We start from the raw sequence: 15,010 nt of genomic DNA, 5'->3' as shown, positions 1-15,010 counted from the left end.
CCGTAGCCCTAGCCGCAGTCCCAGCCCCAGCCCCAGCTCCAGCACCTTCACTAGCCACAGACGCAGCCCTAGCGCCAGCCCCAGCCCTAGCCCCAGCCCCAACCCTAGCACCATCCCTAGCTGCAGCCCTAGCCGCAGCCGCAGTCCTAGCCCCAGTCCCAGCCCTAGCCCTAGCTGCAGCCCTAGCCATAGCCCCAGTCCCAGCCCCAGTCCCAGCACTAGCCCCAGACCCAGCACTAGCCCCAGTCCCAGCCCCAGCCCCAGCCCTAGCCCCAGTCCCAGCCCCAGCCCCAGCCCTAAAACTAGCCCCAGACAAAACCCTAGCCCCAGCTCCAGCCACAGCCCCAGCCCTAGCCGTAGCCCTAGCCCCAGTCCCAGCCCCAGCCATAGCCGTAGCCCTCCACCAGCCCCAGCACTAGCCCCAGACCCATCTCTAGCCCCAGCCCCAGCTCCAGCTCCAGCCCCAACCCTAGCCCCAGCCGTAGCTGCAGCCGCAGCCCCAGCCCCAGCACTAGCCCCAGACCCAGCCCTAACCCCAGCCCTAGCCCCAGCCCTAACTGCAGCCCTAGCCCTATCCCCAGTCCCAGCCCTAGCTGCAGCCCTAGCCTTAGCCCCAGTCCCAGCACCAGCCCTAGCTGCAGCCCTAGCCCTAGCCGCAGTCCCAGCCCCAGCCCTAGCACTAGCCCCAGACCAATCCCTAGCCCCAGCTCCAGGCACAGCCCCAGCCCTAGCCGTAGCCCTAGCCGCAGTCCCAGCCCCAGCCCCAGCTCCAGCACCTTCACTAGCCACAGATGCAGCCCTAGCGCCAGCCCCAGCCCTAACCCTAGCCCCAGCACGAGCCCCAGCCCTAGCCACAGCCCTAGACCCAGTCCCAGCCCCAGCACTAGCCCCAGACCCAGCACTAGCCCCAGTACCATCCCCAGCCCTAGCCGCAGCCCTAGCCGTAGCCCTAGCCCCAGTCACAGCCCCAGCCCCAGCCCCAGCACTAGCCCCAGCACTAGCCCCAGCCCTAGCCCCAGCTCTAGCTGCAGCCCCAGCCCTAGCCCCAGTCCCAGCCCCAGTCCTAGCCACAGCCCTAGACCCAGGCCCAGCACTAGTCCCAGTCCATGCCCCAGTCCCAGCACTAGCCCCAGACCCAGCCCCAGCACTAGCCCCAGACCCAGCCCTAGCCCCAGCCCCAACCCTAGACCCAGCCCTAGCCGCAGCCCTAGCCACAGCCCCAGTCCTAGCCCCAGTCCCAGCCCCACCCCTAGCTGCAGCCCTAGCCCTAGCCCCAGTCCCAGCCCCAGCCCCAGCACTAGCCCCAGACCCAGGCCTAGCCCCATGACCAGGCCCAGCCCCAGCCCTAGCCCCAGTCCCAGCCCCAGCCCTAGAACTAGCCCCAGACAAAACCGTAGCCCCATCTCCAGCCCCAGCCCCAGCCATAGCCGTAGCCCTAGCCCCAGTCCCAGCCCCATCCATAGCCGTAGCCCTAGCCCCAGCCCGAGCACTAGCCCCAGCCCAAGCACTAGCCCCAGACCCAACCCTAGCCCCAGCCCTAGCGGCAGCCCCAGTCCTAGCCCCAGTCCCAGCCACAGCCCCAGCCCTAGCTACAGCCCTAGCCCTAGCCCCAGTCCCAGTCCCAGCCCCAGCCCCAGCACTAGCCCCAGATCCAGCCCCAGCCCTAGCTGCAGCCCTAGCCCTAGCCCCAGTCCCAGCCACAGCCCCAGCACTAGCTCCAGACCCAGCCCTAGCCCCAGTACCAGCCCCAGCCCTAGCCCCAGTCCCAGCCCCAGCCCCAGCCCTAGAACTAGCCCCAGACAAAACCCTAGCCCCAGCTCCAGCCACAGCCCCAGCCATAGCCGTAGCCCTAGCCCCAGTCCCAGCCCCAGCCATAGCCGTAGCCCTAGCCCCAGCCCGAGCACTAGCCCTAGCCCCAGCCCTAGCCGCAGCCCTAGCCCCAGTCCCAGCCCTAGCACTAGCCCCAGCCCCAACACTAGCCCCAGCCGTACCCCTAGCCCTAGCCCTAGCCCCAGTCCCAGCCCTAACCGCAGCCCTAGCCTTAGCCCCAGTCCCAGCCCTAGCTGCAGCCCTAGCCGTAGCCCCAGGCGCAGCCCCAGCACTAGCCCTAGACCCAGCCCCAGCCCCAGCCCAAGCCCTAGCCCTAACGCCAGCCCTGGCCCCAGCCCTAGAACTAGCCCCAGACAAAACCCTAGCCCCAGCTCCAGCCACAGCCCCAGCCATAGCCGTAGACCTAGCCCCAGTCCCAGCCCCATCCATAGCCGTAGCCCTAGCCCCAGCCCGAGCACTAGCCCCAGCCCCAGCACTAGCCCCAGACCCAGCCCTAGCCCCAGCCCCAACCCTAGCCCTAGCCCTAGCCGCAGCCCTAGCCGCAGCCCCAGTCCTAGCCCCAGTCCCAGCCCCAGCCCCAGCCCTAGCTGCAGCCCTAGCCCTAGCCCCAGTCCCAGCCCCATCCCCAGCCCGAGCAGTAGCCCCAGACCCAGCCCTAGCCCCAGTCCCAGCCTCAGCCCTAGCTGCAGCCCTTTCCCTAGCCCTAGTCCCAGCCCCAGCCCCTGCAGGAGCCCCAGACCCAGCCCTAGCCCCAGTCCCAGCCCCAGACCCAGCCCTAGAACTAGCCCCAGACAAAACCCTAGCCCCAGCTCCAGCCACAGCCCCAGCCATAGCTGTAGCCCTAGCCCCAGTCCCAGCCCCAGCCATAGCCGTAGCCCTAGCCCCAGCCCGAGCACTAGCCCTAGCCCCAGCCCTAGCCGCAGCCCTAGCCCCAGTCCCAGCCACAGCCCTAGCACTAGCCCCAGCCCCAACACTAGCCCCAGCCGTACCCCTAGCCCTAGCCCTAGCCCCAGTCCCAGCCCTAGCCGCAGCCCTAGCCTTAGCCCCAGTCCCAGCCCTAGCTGCAGCCCTAGCCGTAGCCCCAGTCCCAGCACCAGGCCCAGCCCCAGCACTAGCCCTAGACCCACCCCTAACCCCAGTCCTAGACCCAGCCCCAGCCCCAGCCCAAGCCCTAGCCCTAACACCAGCCCTGGCCCCAGCCCTAGAACTAGCCCCAAACAAAACCCTAGCCCCAGCTCCAGCCACAGCCCCAGCCATAGCCGTAGACCTAGACCCAGTCCCAGCCCCATCCATAGCCGTAGCCCTAGCCCCAGCCCGAGCACTAGCCCCAGCCCCAGCACTAGCCCCAGACCCAGCGCTAGCCCCAGTCCCAGCCTCAGCCCTAGCTGCAGCCCTAGCCCTAGCCCCAGTCCTAGACCCAGCCGATCCCTAGCCCTAACCCCAGCCCTAGCCCCAGCCCCAGCCCGAGCCCAAGCCCCAGCCCCAGCCCTAGCCCCAGCCCTAGTCGCAGCCCTAGGCCCAGCCCCAGCCCCAGGCCCAACCCTATCCCCATCCCCAGCCCTAGCCCCAGCCCCAGCCCTAGCCCCAGTCCAAGCCCCAGCCCCAGCACTAGCCCCAGACCCAACCCTAGCCCCAGTCCCAGCCCCAGCCCTAGCTGCAGCCCTAGACCTAGCCCCAGTCCCAGCCCCAGCCCTAGAACTAGCCCCAGACCAAGCCCTAGCCCCAGCTCCATCCACAGCCCCAGCCCTAGCCGCAGACCTAGCCATAGCCCTAGCCCCAGTCCCAGCCCCAGCCCCAGCCCCAGCACTAGCCCCAGACCCATCTCTAGCCCCAGTCCCAGCTCCAGCCCCAACCCTAGCCCCAGCCGTAGCTGCAGCCCTAGCCCTAGCCCCAGTCCCTGCCCCAGTCCCAGCACTAGTCCCAGTCCCTGCCCCTGTCCCAGCACTAGTCCCAGACCCAGCCCTAGCCCCAGTCCCAGCCCCAGGCCTAGCACTAGCCCCAGCCCCAACACTAGCCCCAGCCGTACCCGTAGCCCTAGCCCCAGTCCCAGCCCTAGCTGCAGCCCTAGCCTTAGTCCCAGCACTAGCCCCAGCCCTAGCCGCAGCCCTAGCCGCAGCCCCAGCCCTAGCCCCAGGCCCAGCCCCAGCCCTAGCCCCAGCCCTAGCCCCAGCCCTAGCCGCAGCCCAACCCTAGCCCCAGTCCCAGCCCCAGCCCCAGGCCTAGCTGCAGCCCTAGCCCTAGCCCCAGTCCCAGCACCAGGCGCAGCCCCAGCACTAGCCCCAGACCCAGCCCTAACCCCAGTCCTAGACCCAGCCCCAGCCCCAGCCCCAGCCCTAACTGCAGCCCTAGCCCTAGCCCCAGTCCCAGCCCCATCCCCAGGCCCAGGCCCGACAGTAGCCCTAGAACCTGCCCTAGCCCCAGTCCTAGACCCAGCCCCAGCCCCAGCTGATCCCTAGCCGTAACCCCAGCCCTAGCCCCAGCCCCAGCCCGAGCCGAAGCCCCAGCCCCAGCCCTAGCCCCAGCCCTAGCCCCAGCCCTAGCCCCAGCCCCATGCCCAACCCTAGCCCCATCCCCAGCCCCAGCCCCAGCCCCAGACCCAACCCTAGCCCCAGTCCCAGCCCCAGCCCTAGCTGCAGCCCTAGACCTAGCCCCAGTCCCATCCCCAACCCCAGCCCTAGAACTAGCCCCAGACCAAGCCCTAGCCCCAGCTCCAGCCACAGCCCCAGCCCTTGCCGCAGACCTAGCCATAGCCCTAGCCCCAGTCCCAGCCCCAGCCCCAGCCCCAGCACTAGCCCCAGACCCATCTCTAGCCCCAGCCCCAGCTCCATCCCCAACCCTAGCCCCAGCCGTAGCTGCAGCCCTAGCCCTAGCCCCAGTCCCTGCCCCAGTCCCAGCACTAGTCCCAGTCCCTGCCCCAGTCCCAGCCCTAGCCCCAGTCCCAGCCCCAGGCCTAGCACTAGCCCCAGCCCCAACACTAGCCCCAGCCGTACACGTAGCCCTAGCTGCAGCCCTAGCCTTAGCCCCAGCACTAGCCCCAGCCCTAGCCGCAGCCCTGGCCGCAGCCCCAGCCCTAGCCCCAGGCCCAGCCCCAGCCCTAGCCACAGCCCTAGCCCCAGTCCCAGCCCCAGCACTAGCCCCAGACCAAGCCCTAGACCCAGCTCCAGCCACAGCCCCAGCCCTAGCCGCAGCCCTAGACGTAGCCCTAGCCCCAGTCACAGCCCCAGCCCCAGCACTAGCCCCATTCCCAGCCCTAGCCCCAGGCCCAGCCCTAAACCCAGCCCCAGCACTAGCCCCAGACACAGCCCTAGCCCCAGTCCCAGCCCCAGCCCCAGCACTAGCCCCAAACCCAGCCCTAGCCCCAGTCCCAGCCCCAGCCCCAGCCTGAGCCCGAGCCCTAGCCCCAGCCCCAGCCCCTTATGCTGATCCTATAGAGGCCCTTGCGATCCTCCTAGGCCTTCCCCTGACAATGTGGTAACTAAGACCTTGACACTATTTCTAACTAAGGCCCCAGGTCCAGCCCCAGCCGCAGCCCCAGACCCTGATGCTGATCCTATTGAGGCCTTTATGCTCCTCCTAGGCTTTGCCCAGACACAGTCCTTAAGTAAGGCCTTGACCCTATACCTAAATAAGACCCTAGCCCTAAATCTAGCCCCAGCCCCAGCCCTAACCGCAGCCCTAGCCCTAGCCCTAGCCCCAGTCCCAGTCCCAGCCCCAGCCCCAGCACTAGCCCCAGACCCAGCCCTAGCCCCAGCCCCAACCCTAGCCCCATCCCTAGGCGCAGCCCTAGCCGCAGCCGCAGTCCTAGCCCCAGTCCCAGCCCTAGCCCTAGCCCTAGCTGCAGCCCTAGCCATAGCCCCAGTCCCAGCCCCAGCACTAGCCCCAGACCCATCCCTAGCCCCAGTCCCAGCCCCAGCCCCAGTCCCAGCACCAGCCCCAGCCCTAGCCCCAGCTCCAGCCACAGCCCCAGCCATAGCCGTAGCCCTAGCCCCAGTCCCAGCCCCAGCCATAGCCGTAGCCCTAGCCCCAGCCCCAGCACTAGCCCCAGACCCATCTCTAGCCCCAGCCCCAGCTCCAGCTCCAGCCCCAACCCTAGCCCCAGCCGTAGCCGCAGCCGCAGCCCCAGCCCCAGCACTAGCCCCAGACCCAGCCCTAACGCCAGCCCTAGCCCCAGCCCTAACTGCAGCCCTAGCCCTAGCCCCAGTCCCAGCCCTAGCTGCAGCCCTAGCCTTAGCCCCAGTCCCAGCCCCAGCCCTAGCTGCAGCCCTAGACCTAGCCACAGTCCCAGCCCCAGCCCTAGCACTAGCCCCAGACCAATCCCTAGCCACAGCCCTAGCCATAGCCCTAGCCCCAGTCCCAGCCTCAGCCCTAGCCACAGCCCTAGACCCAGGCCCAGCACTAGCCCCAGACCCAGCCCTAGCCCCAGTCCCAGCCCCAGCCCTAGCCACAGCCCTAGCCCCAGTCCCAGCCCCAGCCCTAGCACTAGCCCCAGACCAAGCCCTAGCCCCTGCTCCAGCCACAGCTCCAGCCCTAGCCACAGCCCTAGCCGTAGCCCTAGCCACAGCCCCAACCCCAGCACTAGACCCAGACCCATCTCTAGCCCCAGCCCCAGCCCCAGCTGATCCCTAGCCCTAACCCCAGCCCTAGCCCCAGCCCCAGCCCGAGCCCAAGCCCCAGCCCGAGCCCAAGCCCCAGCCACAGCCCTAGCCCCAGCCCCAGTCCCAGTCCTAGTCCCAGCCTCAACCCTAGCCCCATCCCCAGCCTCAGCCCCATCCGCAGCCCTAGCCCCAGGCCCAGTACAAGCCCCAGCCCCAGCACTAGCCCCAGACCCAACCCTAGCCCCAGTCCCAGCCCCAGCCCTAGCCCCAGTCCCAGCCCCAGCCCCAGCCCTAGTCCCAGCTCCAGCCACAGCCCCAGCCCTAGCCGCAGACCTAGCCATAGCCCTAGCCCCAGTCCCAGCTCCAGCCCCAGCACTAGCCCCAGACCCATCTCTAGCCCCAGCCCCAGCTCCAGCCCCAACCCTAGCCCCAGCTGTAGCTGCAGCCCTAGCCCTAGCCCCAGTCCCTGCCCCAGTCCCAGCACTAGTCCCACTCCCTGCCCCAGTCCCAGCACTAGCCCCAGACCCAGCCCCAGCACTAGCCCCAGACCCAGCCCTAGCCCCAGCCCCAACCCTAGACCCAGCCCTAGCCGCAGCCCTAGCCACAGCCCCAGTCCTAGCCCCAGTCCCAGCCCCACCCCTAGCTGCAGCCCTAGCCCTAGCCCCAGTCCCAGCCCCAGCCCCAGCACTAGCCCCAGACCCAGGCCTAGCCCCAGGACCAGGCCCAGCCCCAGCCCCAGCCCCAGTCCCAGCCCCAGCCCCAGCCCTAGAACTAGCGCCAGACAAAACCCTAGCCCCAGCTCCAGCCCCAGCCCCAGCCATAGCCGTAGCCCTAGCCCCAGTCCCTGCCCCATCCATAGCCGTAGCCCTAGCCCCAGCCCGAGCACTAGCCCCAGCCCAAGCACTAGCCCCAGACCCAACCCTAGCCCCAGCCCTAGCCGCAGCCCCAGTCCTAGCCCCAGTCCCAGCCACAGCCCCAGCCCTAGCTGCAGCCCTAGCCCTAGCCCCAGTCCCAGTCCCAGCCCCAGCCCCAGCACTAGCCCCAGCCCCAGTCCTAGCTGCAGCCCTAGCCCTAGCCCCAGTCCCAGCCACAGCCCCAGCACTAGCCCCAGACCCAGCCCTAGCGCCAGTACCAGCCCCAGTCCTAGACCCAGCCCCAGCCCCAGCCCCAGCCCTAACTGCAGCCCTAGCCCTAGCCCCAGTCCCAGCCCCATCCCCAGGCCCAGGCCCGACAGTAGCCCTAGAACCTGCCCTAGCCCCAGTCCTAGACCCAGCCCCAGACCCAGCTGATCCCTAGCCGTAACCCCAGCCCTAGCCGCAGCCCCAGCCCGAGCACTAGCCCCAGCCCCAGCCCTATCCCCAGCCCCATGCCCAACCCTAGCCCCATCCCCAGCCCCAGACCCAACCCTAGCCCCAGCCCCAGCCCCTTATGCTGATCCTATAGAGGCCCTTGCGATCCTCCTAGGCCTTCCCCTGACAATGTGGTAACTAAGACCTTGACACTATTTCTAACTAAGGCCCCAGGTCCAGCCCCAGCCGCAGCCCCAGACCCTGATGCTGATCCTATTGAGGCCTTTATGCTCCTCCTAGGCTTTGCCCAGACACAGTCCTTAAGTAAGGCCTTGACCCTATACCTAAATAAGGCACTAGCCTTAAATCTAGCCCCAGCCCCAGCCCTAACCGCAGCCCTAGCCCTAGCCCTAGCCCCAGTCCCAGCCCCAGCCCCAGCCCCAGCACTAGCCCCAGACCCAGCCCTAGCCCCAGCCCCAACCCTAGCCCCATCCCTATCCGCAGCCCTAGCCGCAGCCGCAGTCCTTGTCCCAGTCCCAGCCCTAGCCCTAGCCCTAGCCGCAGCCCTAGCCATAGCCCGAGTCCCAGCCCCAGCACTAGCCCCAGACACAGCCCTAGCCCCAGTCCCAGCCCCAGCCCCAGTCCCAGCCCCAGCCCTAGCCCCAGCTCCAGCCACAGCCCCAGCCATAGCCGTAGCCCTAGCCCCAGTCCCAGCCCCAGCCATAGCCGTAGCCCTAGCCCCAGCCCCAGCACTAGCCCCAGACCCATCTCTAGCCCCAGCCCCAGCTCCAGCTCCAGCCCCAACCCTAGCCCCAGCCGTAGCTGCAGCCGCAGCCCCAGCCCCAGCACTAGCCCCAGACCCAGCCCTAACCCCAGCCCTAGCCCCAGCCCTAACTGCAGCCCTAGCCCTAGCCCCAGTCCCAGCCCTAGCTGCAGCCCTAGCCTTAGCCCCAGTCCCAGCACCAGCCCTAGCTGCAGCCCGAGCCCTAGCCCCAGTCCCAGCCCCAGCCCTAGCACTAGCCCCAGACCAATCCCTAGCCCCAGCTCCACGCACAGCCCCAGCCCTAGCCACAGCCCTAGCCGTAGCCCTAGCCGCAGTCCCAGCCCCAGCCCCAGCTCCAGCACCTTCACTAGCCACAGACGCAGCCCTAGCGCCAGCCCCAGCCCTAGCCCCAGCCCCAACCCTAGCACCATCCCTAGCTGCAGCCTTAGCCGCAGCCGCAGTCCTAGCCCCAGTCCCAGCTCTAGCCCTAGCTGCAGCCCTAGCCATAGCCCCAGTCCCAGCCCCAGTCCCAGCACTAGCCCCAGACCCAGCACTAGCCCCAGTCCCAGCCCCAGCCCCAGCCCTAGCCCCAGTCCCAGCCCCAGCCCCAGCCCTAAAACTAGCCCCAGACAAAACCCTAGCCCCAGCTCCAGCCACAGCCCCAGCCCTAGCCGTAGCCCTAGCCCCAGTCCCAGCCCCAGCCATAGCCGTAGCCCTAGCGCCAGCCCCAGCACTAGCCCCAGACCCATCTCTAGCCCCAGCCCCAGCTCCAGCTCCAGCCCCAACCCTAGCCCCAGCCGTAGCTGCAGCCGCAGCCCCAGCCCCAGCACTAGCCCCAGACCCAGCCCTAACCCCAGCCCTAGCCCCAGCCCTAACTGCAGCCCTAGCCCTAGCCCCAGTCCCAGCCCTAGCTGCAGCCCTAGCCTTAGCCCCAGTCCCAGCCCCAGCCCTAGCTGCAGCCCTAGCCCTAGCCACAGTCCCAGCCCCAGCCCTAGCACTAGCCCCAGACCAATCCCTAGCCCCAGCTCCAGGCACAGCCCCAGCCCTAGCCGTAGCCCTAGCCGCAGTCCCAGCCCCAGCCCCAGCTCCAGCACCTTCACTAGCCACAGATGCAGCCCTAGCGCCAGCCCCAGCCCTAACCCCAGCCCCAGCACGAGCCCCAGCCCTAGCCACAGCCCTAGCCCCAGTCCCAGCCCCAGCACTAGCCCCAGACCCAGCACTAGCCCCAGTACCATCCCCAGCCCTAGCCGCAGCCCTAGCCGTAGCCCTAGCCCCAGTCACAGCCACAGCCCCAGCCCCAGCACTAGCCCCAGCACTAGCCCCAGCCCTAGCCCCAGCTCTAGCTGCAGCCCCAGCCCTAGCCCCAGTCCCAGCCCCAGTCCTAGACACAGCCCTAGACCCAGGCCCAGCACTAGTCCCAGTCCATGCCCCAGTCCCAGCACTAGCCCCAGACCCAGCCCCAGCACTAGCCCCAGACCCAGCCCTAGCCCCAGCCCCAACCCTAGACCCAGCCCTACCCGCAGCCCTAGCCACAGCCCCAGTCCTAGCCCCAGTCCCAGCCCCACCCCTAGCTGCAGCCCTAGCCCTAGCCCCAGTCCCAGCCCCAGCCCCAGCACTAGCCCCAGACCCAGGCCTAGCCCCATGACCAGGCCCAGCCCCAGCCCTAGCCCCAGTCCCAGCCCCAGCCCTAGAACTAGCCCCAGACAAAACCATAGCCCCATCTCCAGCCCCAGCCCCAGCCATAGCCGTAGCCCTAGCCCCAGTCCCAGCCCCATCCATAGCCGTAGCCCTAGCCCCAGCCCGAGCACTAGCCCCAGCCCAAGCACTAGCCCCAGACCCAACCCTAGCCCCAGCCCTAGCCGCAGCCCCAGTCCTAGCCCCAGTCCCAGCCACAGCCCCAGCCCTAGCTGCAGCCCTAGCCCTAGCCCCAGTCCCAGTCCCAGCCCCAGCCCCAGCACTAGCCCCAGATCCAGCCCCAGCCCTAGCTGCAGCCCTAGCCCTAGCCCCAGTCCCAGCCACAGCCCCAGCACTAGCTCCAGACCCAGCCCTAGCCCCAGTACCAGCCCCAGCCCTAGCCCCAGTCCCAGCCCCAGCCCCAGCCCTAGAACTAGCCCCAGACAAAACCCTAGCCCCAGCTCCAGCCACAGCCCCAGCCATAGCCGTAGCCCTAGCCCCAGTCCCAGCCCCAGCCATAGCCGTAGCCCTAGCCCCAGCCCGAGCACTAGCCCTAGCCCCAGCCCTAGCCGCAGCCCTAGCCCCAGTCCCAGCCCCAGCCCCAGCACTAGCCCCAGACCCAACCCTAGCCCCAGTCCCAGCCCCAGCCCTAGCCGCAGCCCTAGACCTAGCCCCAGTCCCAGCCCCAGCCCTAGAACTAGCCCCAGACCAAGCCCTAGCCCCAGCTCCAGCCACAGCCCCAGGCCTAGCCGCAGACCTAGCCATAGCCCTAGCCCCAGTCCCAGCCCCAGCCCCAGCACTAGCCCCAGACCCATCTCTAGCCCCAGCCCCAGCTCCAGCCCCAAACCTAGCCCCAACCGTAGCTGCAGCCCTAGCCCTAGCCCCAGTCCCTGCCCCAGTCCCAGCACTAGTCCCAGTCCCTGCTCCAGTCCCTGCATTAGCCCCAGACCCAGCCCCAGCACTAGCCCCAGACCCAGCCCCAGCACTAGCCCCAGACCCAGCCCAAGCCCCAGCCCCAACCCTAGACCCAGCCCTAGCCGCAGCCCTAGCCACAGCACCAATCCTAGCCCCAGTCCCAGCCCCACCCCTAGCTGCAGCCCTTGCCCTAGCCACAGTCCCAGCCCCAGCCCCAGCACTAGCCCCAGACCCAGGCCTAGCCCCAGGACCAGGCCCAGCCCCAGCCCTAGACCCAGTCCCAGCCCCAGCCCTAGAACTAGCGCCAGACAAAACCCTAGCCCCAGCTCCAGCCCCAGCCCCAGCCATAGCCGTAGCCCTAGCCCCAGTCCCAGCCCCATCCAGAGCCGTAGCCCTAGCCCCAGCCGGAGCACTAGCCCCAGCCCAAGCACTAGCCCCAGACCCAACCCTAGCCCCAGCCCTAGACACAGCCCCAGTCCTAGCCCCAGTCCCAGCCACAGCCCCAGTCCTAGCCCCAGTCCCAGCCACAGCCCCAGCCCTAGCTGCAGCCCTAGCCCTAGCCCCAGTCCCAGTCCCAGCCCCAGCCCCAGCACTAGCCCCAGACTCAGCCCCAGCCCTAGATGCAGCCCTAGCCCTAGCCCCAGTCCCAGCCACAGCCCCAGCACTAGCCCCAGACCCAGCCCTAGCCCCAGTACAAGCACCAGCCCTAGCCCCAGTCCCAGCCCCAGCCCCAGCCCTGGAACTAGCCCCAGACAAAACCCTAGCCCCAGCTCCAGCCACAGCCCCAGACTCAGCCCTAGCCCCAGGCCCAACGCTAGCCCTAGCCCTAGCCGCAGCCCTAGCCGCAGCCTCTATCCTAGCCCCAGTCCCAGCCCCATCCCCAGCCCCAGCAGTAGCCCCAGACCCAGCCCTAGCCCCAGTCCCAGCCTCAGCCCTAGCTGCAGCCCTAGCCCTAGCCCCAGTCCCAGCCCCAGCCCCAGCACTAGCCCCAGACCCAGCCCTAGCACCAGTCCCAGCCCCAGCCCCAGCCCTAGAACTAGCCCCAGACAAAACCCTAGCCCCAGCTCCAGCCACAGCCCCAGCCATAGCCGTAGCCCTAGCCCCAGTCCCAGCCCCAGCCATAGCCGTAGCCCTAGCCCCAGCCCGAGCACTAGCCCCAGCCCCAGCCCGAGCCCCAGCCGCAGCCCTAGCCCCAGTCCCAGCCCCAGCCCTAGCACTAGCCCCAGCCCCAACACTAGCCCCAGCCGTACCCCTAGCCCTAGCCCTAGCCCCAGTCCCAGCCCCAGCCCGAGCCCCAGCCCCGGCCCGAGCCCAAGCCCCAGCCACAGCCCTAGCCCCAGCCCCAGTCCCAGCCCTAGTCCCAGCCTCAACCCTAGCCCCATCCCCAGCCTCAGCCCCATCCGCAGCCCTAGCCCCAGCCCCAGTACAAGCCCCAGCCCCAGCACTAGCCCCAGACCCAACCCTAGCCCCAGTCCCAGCCCCAGCCCTAGCCCCAGTCCCAGCCCCAGGCCCAGCCCTAGACCCAGCCCTAGCCCCAGCCCCAGGTCCAACCCCAGCCCCATCCCCAGCCCCAGCCACAGCCCTAGCCCCAGCCCCAGTCTAAGCCCCAGCCCCAGCACTAGCCCCAGACCCAACCCTAGCCCCAGTCCCAGCCCCAGCCCTAGCCCCAGTCCCAGCCCCAGCCCCAGCCCTAGTCCCAGCTCCAGCCACAGCCCCAGCCCTAGCCGCAGACCTAGCCATAGCCCTAGCCCCAGTCCCAGCCCCAGCCCCAGCACTAGCCCCAGACCCATCTCTAGCCACAGCCCCAGCTCCAGCCCCAACCCTAGCCCCAGCTGTAGCTGCAGCCCTAGCCCTAGCCCCAGTCCCTGCCCCAGTCCCAGCACTAGTCCCAGTCCCTGTCCCAGTCCCAGCACTAGCCCCAGACCCAGCCCCAGCACTAGCCCCAGACCCAGCCCTAGCCCCAGCCCCAACCCTAGACCCAGCCCTAGCCGCAGCACTAGCCACAGCCCCAGTCCTAGCCCCAGTCCCAGCCCCACCCCTAGCTGCAGCCCTAGCCCTAGCCCCAGTCCCAGCCCCAGCCCCAGCACTAGCCCCAGACCCAGGCCTAGCCCCAGTACCAGGCCCAGCCCCAGCCCCAGCCCCAGTCCCAGCCCCAGCCCCATCCCTAGAACTAGCGCCAGACAAAACCCTAGCCCCAGCTCCAGCCCCAGCCCCAGCCATAGCCGTAGCCCTAGCCCCAGTCCCAGCCCCATCCATAGCCGTAGCCCTAGCCCCAGCCCGAGCACTAGCCCCAGCCCAAGCACTAGCCCCAGACCCAACCCTAGCCCCAGCCCTAGCCGCAGCCCCAGTCCTAGCCCCAGTCCCAGCCACAGCCTCAGCCCTAGCTGCAGCCCTAGCCCTAGCCCCAGTCCCAGTCCCAGCCACAGCCCCAGCACTAGCCCCAGCCCCAGCCCTAGCTGCAGCCCTAGCCCTAGCCCCAGTCCCAGCCACAGCCCCAGCACTAGCCCCAGACCCAGCCCTAGCCCCAGTCCCAGCCCCAGCCCCAGTCCAAGCCCCAGCCCCAGTCCCAGCCCCAGCCCTAGCCCCAGCTCCAGCCACAGCCCCAGCCATAGCCGTAGCCCTAGCCCCAGTCCCAGCCCCAGCCATAGCCGTAGCCCTAGCCCCAGCCCCAGCACTAGCCCCAGACCCATCTCTAGCCACAGCCCCAGCTCCAGCTCCAGCCCCAACCCTAGCCCCAGCCGTAGCTGCAGCCGCAGCCCCAGCCCCAGCACTAGCCCCAGACCCAGCCCTAACCCCAGCCCTAGCCCCAGCCCTAACTGCAGCCCTAGCCCTAGCCCCAGTCCCAGCCCTAGCTGCAGCCCTAGCCTTAGCCCCAGTCCCAGCCCCAGCCCTAGCTGCAGCCCTAGCCCTAGCCCCAGTCCCAGCCCCAGCCCTAGCACTAGCCCCAGACCAATCCCTAGCCCCAGCTCCAGGCACAGCCCCAGCCCTAGCCACAGCCCTAGCCGTAGCCCTAGCCGCAGTCCCAGCCCCAGCCCCAGCTCCAGCACCTTCACTAGCCACAGACGCAGCCCTAGCGCCAGCCCCAGCCCTAGCCCCAGCCCCAACCCTAGCACCATCCCTAGCTGCAGCCCTAGCCGCAGCCGCAGTCCTAGCCCCAGTCCCAGCCCTAGCCCTAGCTGCAGCCCTAGCCATAGCCCCAGTCCCAGCCCCAGTCCCAGCACTAGCCCCAGACCCAGCACTAGCCCCAGTCCCAGCCCCAGCCCCAGCCCCAGTCCCAGCCCCAGCCCCAGCCCTAAAACTAGCCCCAGACAAAACCCTAGCCCCAGCTCCAGCCACAGCCCCAGCCCTAGCCGTAGCCCTAGCCCCAGTCCCAGCCCCAGCCATAGCCGTAGCCCTAGCGCCAGCCCCAGCACTAGCCCCAGACCCATCTCTAGCCCCAGCCCCAGCTCCAGCTCCAGCCCCAACCCTAGCCCCAGCCGTAGCTGCAGCCGCAGCCCCAGCCCCAGTCCCAGCCCCAGTCCTAGCCACAGCCCTAGACCCAGGCCCAGCACTAGTCCCAGTCCCTGCCCCAGTCCCAGCACTAGCCCCAGTCCCAGCCCCAGCCCCAGCACCAGCCCCAGTCCCAGCCCCAGCCCCAGCCCTAAAACTAGCCCCAGACAAAACCCTAGCCCCAGCTCCAGCCACATCCCAAGCCCTAGCCGTAGCCCTAGCCCCAGTCCCAGCCCCAGCCATAGCCGTAGCCCTAGCGCCAGCCCCAGCACTAGCCCCAGACCCATCTCTAGCCCCAGCCCCAGCTCCAGCTCCAGCCCCAACCCTAGCCCCAGCCCTAGCTGCAGCCCCAGCCCTAGCCCCAGTCCCAGCCCCAGTCGTAGCCAAAGCCCTAGACCCAGGCCCAGCACTAGTCCCAGTCCCTGCCCCAGTCCCAGCACTAGCCCCAGACCCAG

The sequence above is a fragment of the Mesoplodon densirostris genome, chromosome 10, assembly GCF_025265405.1.
Source record: "Mesoplodon densirostris isolate mMesDen1 chromosome 10, mMesDen1 primary haplotype, whole genome shotgun sequence".
Classification (NCBI taxonomy): domain Eukaryota; kingdom Metazoa; phylum Chordata; class Mammalia; order Artiodactyla; family Ziphiidae; genus Mesoplodon; species Mesoplodon densirostris.
This window is presented reverse-complemented; position numbering follows the sequence as displayed.